This window comes from Callithrix jacchus, chromosome 10 (genome assembly GCF_049354715.1).
Source record: "Callithrix jacchus isolate 240 chromosome 10, calJac240_pri, whole genome shotgun sequence".
NCBI lineage: Eukaryota > Metazoa > Chordata > Mammalia > Primates > Cebidae > Callithrix > Callithrix jacchus.
In genome coordinates this window covers 12,321,809-12,334,162 of record NC_133511.1, presented here as the reverse complement: position 1 = coordinate 12,334,162, position 12,354 = coordinate 12,321,809, and the positions used below count along the sequence as shown (strand labels likewise).

General features: G+C 36.4%; 1 long non-coding RNA gene across 3 annotated transcripts in view; it reads right to left on the bottom strand.

Annotated features, from left to right (window-relative positions):
* The window catches only part of LOC108593722 (uncharacterized), a 70,386-nt gene extending 58,690 nt beyond the window's left edge, over positions 1 to 11,696 (bottom strand). For all 3 annotated transcript variants that reach the window (XR_013523051.1, XR_013523052.1, XR_008474985.2), the window contains exon 1: positions 11,602 to 11,696. This is a non-coding gene — a long non-coding RNA (uncharacterized LOC108593722). The remainder of the gene's footprint in view (positions 1 to 11,601) is intronic.
* Positions 11,697 to 12,354: the final 658 nt, after the last annotated feature.

Genomic DNA, 12,354 nt, shown 5'->3' with positions numbered 1-12,354 from the left:
TTGTCTCTGCCCGTCACTCTGAGCTAATTTAGGTCAAGCCCTTACTGTCAATAGCTGCAGTAAGTGGCACAATGTTGGTCCTCCTTAAATATTAATAAAGAAAGCATTGGAATATGAAAATGAAATAGGTGGCCAAAAGTGGGATAATTTTTTAAAAAGTGTCCACTGAACTGCTTTATTAATCCAGGACCACTTCTTTAATAGGTGTGAACCCCTCAAGGCTTAGCATAATAAAGAGAAAAGCAAAGGCCATGTTAGCTTACATTATCTTAGTAACATTGGGACCTCAGGATGCCTTCTACTCTTGGCTATTTCCTTTCAGTATTCCTCCTCTGGCCTCACCATCACAACTCTATCTTATAACAAGCAGCAAGAAAATTCTTAGAAGATTCAAAAGGGTCAAGCCTAATCATGCATCTCTGCTCCCAACCTGGAGTAGTTTTCTCTAGTCTTACCCCGCAATAGTGTCTTCTTGTGGGTTTTTTGCATCTTTTGATAAACCTCACTTGCCCACAAGCACTGAATTTTTAATATGTAAGGTACCAGCTTGTATCTCCTGTCCTACTACTTGCCCTTCTACAGTGTGACGTTATCTCACCCCCAACAATATTTGCCACTCTCTTCCCTGTGAATATTGGCAGAGTTTTGATTACTTTGACCAATAGTGATGAGACAGCCTTGAGGAGATAGTGATGGATGAAGGCTCAAAGGACAAGACTGGAGAAAAAGAGAGTGGCCTTATTATATAGTGGCCGAAAGTTTGGTAACATTGTTTTTTGTAATGTTTCTTGCAATGAAAGTGTTTTTTGCAATGACATGGAAAATAAAAATAAACCTAATGAGCTGGTGGCTTTGGCTAAGAGGATTTTCAAGCAAAATATCAAAGTGCCTACTGAGTTATTTTAGGCATATATGATAAGATACATATAGATGAGCCAAAAAAAGAAACTATTGCATTTTAAAGAAAAATTTAGATGAAAGATAAAGGCATTCTCTCATAGCAAAAAAACATTCAAAAACCAAAATGGCATCAAGGTGGAGATCATATCCGGGTGCTAAAATGTAAAAACATCTCAGAGTAAACATAAAGCCAAGAGCATGGCTTGAAAACTCTTTATTAGGGCCTCAGAATTACTTAAGCTCATGCTGCATAGACTTTTTCAAATACACAAAAGGCCTTCTAAGTTTTTTGTTTTTTTTTTTTTGAGATGGAGTTTCGCTCTTGTTTTCCAGGCTGGAGTGCAATGGCACCGTCTCAGCTCACTGCAACCTCTGCCTCCCAGGTTCAAGTGATTCGCCTGCCACAGCCTCCTGAGTAGCTTGGATTACAGGCATGTGCCACCACACCTGGCTATTTTGTATTTTTAGTACAGCTGGGGTTTCTTCATGTTGGTCAGGCTGGTCTTGAACTCCCAACCTCAAGCGATCTGCCTGCCTTGGCCTTCCAAAGTGCTGTGATTACAGGCATGGCCACTGCCTCTGGCCCCTTCTAAGTAACTTAAAGGAATTTCTTGCAGACCTCCTCTGTTAAACAACAGGGTTTCTAAGATTCTTAAGGGATTTGTCTTACAGAAATCTCAAGGTAAAGAAGGGCTAATCTCTAAGAGATTTGTGAGGGTAGGGTTTAACTAAAAAACTGTGGGAAAAGATAATAACACAGGAATCCCAAAAATGTTTAATGGAATTGTATCAGTTTGGACAGAAACAGACAGGAAACAGAAAGTAAACAGAGGTCTTTGAATCCCTAACTCTTATGGATAGAAAGGAGGCTGAGAAGGCTACATAGTTGCAAACATGGAAAATTTTTTACGGAAACAGAAGCCAGGAGTCATGGAGGACAACTCCAGGGAGTAGGATGAACCCTAACTAAGGAACTGACATGTGCTTGGCTGAATTTTTGAACTGCTGTGGATCAGTGACTGCTGTGTGCCTTTCATTACCCTCTTTTAGAATAGAAATACTATAGTGATTATCATATGCCTCTCCCACCTGGATGTGTGCATGAATGGGAGGCAGATAACTTTTCACTTTAATCCATATATCTTTATAGCAAGAGCTATACTAGACAAGTTGCACCAGAGAAGACCTAAGGTCAAATGAACAAAATTTAGTTGACAAGATCTTGGACTTTGAACTGATGCCACAGTGGGATGAGACTTTGGAGGGCATGGGGAGAATAACTAAGTTTTACATGTGAAAGCGGATGTGAATTTTTTTGTGATCAGAGGCAGACTGTAGCAGATTATATTTTTCAAATACTATTGCAACAGTATCTCACATCTCCCAAGCACTTTCACAATGTAATCTTTCTAGTATTCTATCAAGAGATGGTGCTCTCTGCGCCTGTAGTCCCAGCTACTCTGGGAGTCTGAAGCAGGAGAATCACTAGAACCCAGGAGGCAGAGGTTGCAGTGAGCTGAAATCACACCATTGCACTCCAGTCTGGGCAAAAAGAGCAAAATCCATCTCAAAAAAAAAAAAAACAAAAAGTAAACAAACAAACAAAAAAAACACACATGATGCCTTCATCCCTTCCCTTGGATCCAGGTGGGCCTGAAACTCCTTTATCAAATAGAGTAAAGCGGAAATAATGACATATGTCTTCCAAGGCTGTGTGATAAAAAGTGATACAGTTTCAACTTTGTATATACTGGGACACTTGCGGTGGAGCCCTGGCCATGATTTAAGAAGGCCAACTGCCCCAAAACCACTGTGAGAAAGTCCAGGTCTTAGGGAGAGACCGAATGTACATGCTCAGGTTGACTGCCCCATATGAGATTGCAGATTACAGCTAGCATAAACTTCTGGTTATAGAAGTGAAGACATCTCCAGGTGATTCTAGCCCCCAGCCAGTGAGACGTCCCAGCACAGATGCCAGACATCACGAAAGAGAGCTAAACCAGCACTACTGTACTCATTATGAATTCCCAACTTGTGTGATCCATGAATGTATTTTTTTAAAAATCATTTAGATTCAAAGTAATTTGTTATAGGCAATAGAAACTGGGACATATGGACAGAGGTCCGCTCAAAATCTTATCACTGAAAATACTGCTTAAGTCCACCCCTTGCCAAACATTGGAGATCAGAGAAATTGCAAAATTATAAAGATATAAATATTCATGTATCTTATATATAGAAAAATATATATCATATGTGAACTAAAAGAAGAAGGTAAAATTCTATAAAAGTAAAAATGTAGATTATTATTTATGAATACATCTATTTATTAGATAAAGAAAACATTAGAGGACAGTAATGTTATACAGAAAACCAAGAGGAATGAAATACTAACCCAGACAAGGTTGACTCCTGATACTGGCACCTTAGGTGGTACAGTTTTCTTCTAGGCTTTTAATAGGTTTTTCTAAAATTAAAAACTTGTCAAAAAGGTTTTTTGCTTCTGTCTAAGATGGAGCATGAAAGACCAGAATCAGCAAAATTCATTCTAAACTAGAGCCTGCTCTGGTGCTGCCTAATAAATCTTAAAAGCGACACTTAAAAGAATTGAAGCATTTCCAAGTATCTGAATTTTGTTCTGGAGAACAGCTCGAGAATATCTATACGAATTCATAGATACATATCCAGCCAGCACCCAACAACTTACTTCATGTCTGGCACCCAATCAAAAGCTAATAGACATTCAAAGAAGCATACAAATATGTCTCATCATGAAAAAAATTCAGCTAATTAAAACCAACTCAGAAAAGACATGGATGTTAGACTAGCAGAAAAGAATGTTAAACAGTTCTTATAAACCATGTCCGCATGTTCGGCAAGTTGAAATAAAGATGTAATATTTAATATTTAAATATTAAAAAGACTGAAATGAACTAGAGATGACAATTATGACGTCTAAAATAAAAACTACATTAGATGAGATTAGGAGTGTACTAAACTTTGCAGGAGAAACTTTAGTAAATAAACTAGCAGTAGACACTGTACAAAATGAAATACACAGAGAAAAATGAATTGTATAAAATTAGTTATGGGAGAAGTTCAAGCAGTCCAATATTTATTCAAATGGAGTCCTGAAAGAGGAGGAAAGAAGAAAAAATAATTGAAGAAATAATGAACAAATTTTTCTGAGCTTGATGAAAACTGTAGACCCACAAAGATAAGAAGCTCAATAAACCCTAGCACAATAAACATGAAGAAATTTACATCGAGGAACATCATAACCAAATTGCACAAAACCAGTGCTAACAGAAACTCTTTAAAGCAATCCAAGGGTGAGGTTAAGGGCGACACTTTATGCACAAAGAAACAAAGACAAGGATGACAGCAGCTTTCTCATCAGAATTAACGCGTGAGAAAAGAGTGGAGCAGCATCTTTAAAGCTATGAAAGAAAAGACTGTCACCTAAAGTTCTATACCCAGGGAATGTATTTACAAAAAAGGCAACATAAACGCTTTTTTCAGACATACAAAGCTGAAAGAATGTACCAGCAGCAGATTTTTACTACAAGAAATGTTACAGAAAGGAAATCCATCAAGGCAAAGGAAAATGAAACTAGATGGAAATCTTGATCTATACAAAAGAAAGAAGATCATTGGAAATGGCACATACATAAGTAAATATATAATTTTTTATATTTTAAGTTTCTTTAACAAACGATAGTTTAAGCCAAAATCATAATAATATGGGATTTATAACATGTATAAAATTAAAAAACATATGACACCATTAGCACAAAGAACGAGAGTGGAAAAATTTAAGTATGTAAGCCTAATACTATAAGTGACACTGCACAATATCATTTGAAGATAGATTGTGATTAAAGATATGTATTATAAGCACTGAGTAACAATGACACAGCTAGTAAGCCAGAAGTGACATAGCATGAATTACAAAAAAACACTTAATTAATACAAATGAAGACATGAAAAGTAGAGAAAGGGAATAGCAACAATAAAAAACCAAGATGGCACAAGGAGAAAAATGACAAGATGGCATATTTTTAAACCTAACAATACAGTCACATTAAATATAAGCGGTATAAATCAGGGGTCAGCAAACTAAGCCCTATGGCCCAAATCTGGCCTGTAGCCTGGTATTTTATGGCCATTGATTAAAAATGGTATTTCCATTACCAACGAGTCATTGAGAAGGAGGAGAAGAGGAGGAAAAAAAAGGAGGAGAAAGGAGGAGAAAAAAGGAGGAAAGAAGTGGGGGAGGAGCAGGAGAAGGCAAAGATCATACAGACTTGGTCCATAAAGACTAAAATATTCACTATCTGGCCCTTTACAGAAAAAGTTTGTCAACTATTGACCTAAACACACCAATTAAAGGTCAAAGATTATTATATTAGATATAAAAGCGAAACTCAACTATACACTGCCTACAAGAAACACACTTTAAACACAAAAAAGTAAAAGGATAGAAAAATGTACTACTAATCAATACTAATTAATGCCATCAATGCTTACACTGATCAAAAGAAAGTTGTTGTGGTTATTTGAGTATTAGAGATCAGGGCAAAAAACACTACCAACAATAAAGTCATTTTGTAATTTTAAAGAGCATAATTCATCAGGAAGGCATAATAATACTAAATGCTTTTGCACTTGCCAATATGGTTTCAAAATGTGTGAAACAGAAAGTGGTAGAACTACAAGGAGTCCATAATTGTAGTCAGAGATTTTAATACCTATCTCTCAATAATGAATAAAACAAGTGAGAGTATAGAAAAGTTGAACAACACTGTTAATCAACTTGACCTAACAGACATTGATAGAACATTCCACTCAACAACAATAAAATACACAACCTCTTCAGGAAAATACATAATATTTTCTAAGATAGATCATAATCTGGGCCATTAAACAAGTCTCAATATGTTTAAAATTTTAAAGAGTTCAAGGCTCTTTGACCACAGTGGAATTCAATTTGAAGTTAGTAACAGAAAGATATTGGGAAAATTTCCAAATATTTGGAAACTAAATGATAGATCAAGTCAAAGAGGAAACCACAATAAATAAAAGGTATTTTTAACTGAATGAAAAGAAAAACACAAATCGAAATTTTGGGGACAGAGTAAGCAGTAATTGGGTGGATTTATAGCACTCAATGCCTATTATTATAAAATAGACAAAGGCTCAAATTAATGGGCCTCAGTTTTTGTCTTAAGAAACTAGAGCAATAAGAGTAAATTAAACTCATATTAAACAGAACAGAAGAAATAATAAATATCAGAATGCATATTAGGCTGTTCTTGTATTGCTGCAAGGAAATACCTGAGACTGGGTAATTTATAAAGAAACGAGGTTTAATTGGCTCATGGTTCTGCAGGATGTGTAGGAAGTACAGTTCTGGGCTTCTGCTCGGCTTCTGATGAGACCTCAGGAAGCTTATAATCATGGCAGAAGGAAAAGGGGGAGCTAGCACATCACATGGTGAAGGCAGGAGCAAGAGACGGTGGGGAGGTGCCACACACATTTGCACAACCAGATCTCATGTGAACTGAGAGCAAGAGCTCACTTATCACCCAAGGGGATGGCCCAAGCCATTCATGAGGGATCTGCCCCTATGATCCAGACACCTCCCACAAGCCCCATTTCACCTTTTCCAGCACTGGGAATTACATTTCAACATGAGATTCAGGTGGGAACAAATATTCAAGCTGTATCAGAGTAGAAGACAAGCGATGAGAAATCAGAGAAAGTTAATGAAACTTCTAACCAAGCTGATCAGGAAAAAAGAGACGAGAACCAAACTAGCAATATCAGATATGAGAGAAATGGCATCTTTATAGATCCTTCAGATATTAAAATGAGAATGAGGGCAACATTATGTCCATAAATTCAACAATTCGCAAGAAATCAACAATTTCCTTGAAAGACACAAATTACTAAAGATCAGTGAATGAGAAGCAGCCTGAATAGCTCTGTATCTATTGAAGAAAATAAATTTGCCATTAAATAAATTTCCTTTCCATAAATAAAATTCCAAACCCAGATGGCTTTATCTATAAATTGTACCAAATACTTTCAGAAAATGGAATAGGAGGGAATGCTATCTCCTGACTCATTCTGTGAGGCCAGCAGTACCCTGATTCCAAAACTAGACGAAGACATTACAAAAAAAGAAACCTACAGCCCAAAGTTCCTTGTGAACATCAACAAAAAAATTCTAAATAAAATTTCAGCAAACTGAATTTAACAACATATAAAAAGTGATACATCATGACCAAGTGAGGTTTGTCCCAGGGATGCAAGGCTGGTTTAACATTTTAAACCAATATACTTTAAAATAACAACTCATAAAGAAAAAGTCCAAGTGATCATTTCAATAGATGTAGTAATTGATGTAGTATCAGAATTCAACATCCATTCATGATAAAAAAGAAATTCTTAGCTAACTGGCAATAAAAGAGAACTATGTTAACCATAATGACATGGATGCTTACATTCATAAAATTAGGAGCATGGCATGGTTATCTGCTCTTGGCACTTCTATTCAACATTGTACTGGAAGTTCTAGCCATTATAATACGAGAAGAAAAAGAAACAAAAATACCCATGTTGGAAAGGAACAGGTAATACAGTTTTTATTTACAGAGAATATGGTTTTCTAGGTAGAAAATACAAAGAAATATGCGACTAGAGTGAATTAAAAGTCTTACAAAATAACCTTTGCAATAGGATAAGAATATTAAATTTTAGATGTAAATGTAAGTAGTGACATCAATACCTATACATTAAAAACTTTAATATCATATTGAGTGAAATTAAAGACCTAAATATACAGAGATAATACTGTGTTTATGGGTCAAACAACTTAATATTTTTATGATGTTAGTTTTCAGCAAATTGATAATTCAATTCTAAGGAAATCCCAATGAGCTTGTTCTAAAATTCTTAAGGAAATTCAGGAACCTAAAATATCCAGAAGAACTTTAATAAAGATAAAAAGAGTGAGATAACTAATACCACTTTACTTCAAAACATATTGCTAATCTACAGTAATCTAGACACTTTAGTATTGATACCAAGATAGACAAACAGATCAATGAAAATGAATAGACAATTCAGAATGAATACACACCCGACTTTTGAAAAAGGTGCAAAGACAATTCAGTGGAGAAACAACTTTAAACAAAAGATGAAAGTCTTCTAGTCTTTTCAACAAAAGATGCTGAAGTAATTATTTATTTATATGTTCCCCTGCAAAAAGATAAACTTCAACCCATACCTTGCACCAGCTTTAACAATTGACTCAAAATGGGTCTTTGACTTAAAAAAAAACTATTTTAAAACTGCACAAGCGTCCAGAATTTTGTACAATGCTCGCCTCCAGTGATAATCACAGCAGAATAACTCAGTCGTTTTAGTTTGGCATTAGTGATTGTCAGCCCTAAGTAATGTGTTTATAAAAACAAAGTGCATGCATTTTAATTGGTATGTGCCCATGAAAGAATGGAAGAAGGTGAACAGAAACTAAATGTAACTGATGCCTGCTTTAACCTTACAAGATCCCATTTTCAAACAAATAGCCAGTTGAGTTTCTTTTACCCAGTTGTTGCAGCCCACGTTAGAGTGGGTATTTTTTTAATGGATGCCTTATCAAATCTAAAAACTTTCTTTTCTTCTCATGAAGTATAGGTTAATATAGTGTGGAATAAATTACCCAGGGCATCCATAGTCTGTGGACTGAGCAGTACAGTTCCTTGCCTCTCTTCAGATTGTCCTACAGAATTTATAAGCTTAAAATGTATCGACCATGTAAGACCTTTTTGTCAATTTCCATTCCAGATTAAAAACTCACTGGGGACAGAAACTTTCTTTTTCATCTTTTATTATTTCTTGCTTAATATCACACCATACGTGCTGCATAAATGAATCGTATGTGAACCAAAAACTTTATATCTGATCAACAGTCCAAATATTGACTGAGAGAGCTACACGTAGTCCTGAAACGACTAATTGAGAAGAAGACTGTGTCTCCGGAGCAATTACGCAGGGGATCTAGAACACGATTCTGGTCTTATTATTCTTAAAGGATGAATCAAACTTTTGAAAATGATCTAGAGAGCATAAAGTCTACGAATACTTGGGCTCCTCTTTCTCAATATAAGGTGTAGACTATGAAAGGGAAAAGAAGATATGTTCAATTAAGAACTTGATTCCTAGACAAGAAGTGTTTTTCTAGACAATGGTTTAAGGAGAGCAGAATGATGAGCCCATAATGGAGAAAAATGGAGCTCCAAGGATGGGGGAAAAAAATCACTTATTAAGAAGTCTGCCAGATGGAACAGTTGAAAACAGATCAGGTATTCTAAAACATACAAATATATTTAGTTATCCTAAATTTACCTGGAAAGAGGAGTAATAAAGAAAATTCCCAATAGGTCACACTGCCAATATTTTTTAAAAGCTGAAGAAATACTTAAGATCACAGAAGAAGGTACAACTTGGTTATGTGTGTGCATCTAAAGCTATTACTGAGATCTAATATGATAGGATTGACTACAAGAATTTTGGCTATAAAAAGTATAGGCAAGTGCTGTCTAATGGAACTACAATGTGAGTCACATATGTAATTAAGCATTTTCCAGTTGCTACATGTAGTAAAGAATTTGATCTTGCTCAAAGAGAGATTTACCTTATGCCTTTGCTTCTAGGAGGCAATCAATGTCACACCTGATAGGAGTGCCTTTGTTTAGGGTAGGGACCATCCCTACCAGATCTCAAGGTAGATCTAGGCACACCCAATATTCTGAGAGTGAGGACTGGCCATGCCAGAAAGATTGGCAGTGTGATTTAGTAGGAAATTTGGATCAAGCTGACCTGGAGACTGACATCAGCTCCATGGGAAATCAATCAATCATGCCTATACAATGAAACCCCAGTAAAAAACCCTTGATGCCAAAACTTGGGTGAGCTCCCCCTGTTGTCAGTACACCAGGTGTACACATTGAAACCAGGAGAGTAACATGTCCCAAGGACAATGAAAGCTTCATGTTTGGAACTCTCCCGATCTCTGTCCTATGAGTCTCCTGCTTTGGTTTATTTCAATCTGTAAACTTCCCTCCAAAAATCCATAATTTTATGTATAATCGCTGTCAGTAAGTTCTGTGAGTGCCTTTACAAAATTGCCAAAACTGAGGGTGGTTTTGGAAAGCCCCTGAGTTTACAATTGGTGCCCAAAGGGAAAGTGGTTTTTCCATTAACTTTGTAGTTGGATTCTGACTCCTTGCACTTGGTGTCATAAGTCATGGACACACTTGGCAGTGTGGAGGATTATGTCTTCAACCTCATAGTTTGGTTAACTACAGGCACACATTAATAAAGTAAAAAGAAACAACTGACTTGACATTATTGATATATTTTATTTAACTCAATATATCTAAAGTATTATTTCAACAGGTAATAAAATAAAAATTATTAATTAGCTCATTTTTTAAGACACTACAAAGAGAATAAAAGAATAAGTCACAAACTGGGAGAAAATATTTGCAAAACATGTATCTAACAAAGGACTTGTTCCCAGAATATGTAAAGATCTCCCAAAATTGAGTAAGAAACTTTAAACAATTTCTTTAATGGGCAAAGGGTCAAATGCACACTTTATTAAAAAAGACACATAATTATCAAATATGTACACAAAAAGATGCTCAACATCATTAGACTAGAAAAGTGAACATTAAAACCTCAATCTGCACTGTACACATTAGAATGACTAAAACTAAAAAGACCGATTATACTAAGAGTTGGTAAGGATGTGGAGGGACTGAAGTTTTCAATCATTGCTGGTGGGAATGTAAAATGGTACTTTGGAAAAAGGTTTGGCAGTTTTTTTAAAAAATTAAATATATGCTTACCATAATATGACTCAGCCATTTCACACCTAAGAATTTACTCAATTTAAATGAAAACATATGTCCATACAAAGGCTTGTACATGAAGATTCCTAGCAGTTTTATTTGTGATGGTCCAGAAATGGAAACAATCCAAATATTTATCAACATGTAACTGGATAAACAAGTTGCAGTATATCTACACATTGGAATATTAGTAACAACAAAGAACGAACTCTTAATACATACAATGACATGGATACATTTCAAATAATTACATTGAGTGAAAGAAACCAGATAAAGAAGAAGGGATAAAGGTGCAAGAGGTAATTTTGGAGGAATAACGAATATATTTATTATCTTGATTTGTGGCTCTGGTTTTATGATTATATACATATGTCAAAACTTATCAAATTGTACACTTTAAATGTGCAATCTATTATATGTTCATTACACCTAAGTAAAACTACTTGAGAGATTAAAATGTAAAAATGTATAGAAAATACATATAATTTGTACTACTCTGTGGCCCCTTATTTAAAAGAACAAAAAGAAACTTGAAAAGGCAGTCTCTGAAACACAAGCCTCTATAAGGTGAAAGAAGGCAACAGAAAACTTTGGTCTGTGAGGATCCTGCTAGGAGCAGAGATGATTCTCAATATGTCAGGCATATGGAGTTAATTAATGCTTTTTTTCTTCCCCTGTCATTTGATTCAAATAAGGTTTAAAGACTCTCTTGGAAGTAACAACTGGAGCCCTACCCAAAATAGGTAAGACATCATCGGAGATATCCAGTGCTTACCTTTGGGAATTCCCAACAGAAGTGAGATGCAGGGAGGGATGATGGGACTCATGGGAGAGGGGCTGTCACAGTGAATCAGACACAGCTTCAGAACTGAAGGAAGGAGGGGACTGATGGCTCCAGATGCAACTTGCAGCTGTCGTGGGAAGCCAGCCCAGCCCAGCCGCCAGGGTGCTGTGTGTGCCCTGAAGGAGAAAGGGGGCAGTGTATGTGAACTGAAAGGACTTATTCACAGAACTTGGTAACACTTCGGGATCCGAGCCACCCAGCTGGGACACGCTATTGGTCTGAATTGCACCACCCTCCCCACTGAGTGTAACAGTTCACCTCATTTTAGACTATGGAGCTGCCATGGCTCTATGAGCCCCAAGGGCATCCTCTGCCTTCTGTGAATCTCCTGCAGGGCCATCTCAAGGTGGAGCAAAAAGAATCCATCCCAGCTCAATGAGATGAGCAGCAATGAAAAGGCTCAAGGAAAAGAAGACAGCTGTGTCCACGAGCCCTAACAACAGGGGTCCAAGCAATAACCCTGTGCTCAACCCTGCCTCCCACCACCAAAGCCCTTCCTTGAGAAAAACAGAGAGAGAAGTGGCATTCCCCTCTGTATTAGTCTGTTCCAAACTGCTGATAAAGACGTATCTGAGACTGGGTAATTTATAAAGGAAAGAGGTTTAATGAACTCAGTTCCACATGGCTGGGGAAGCTTCATAATCATGGCAGAAGGCAATGGAAGAGCAAAAGGACATCTTACAT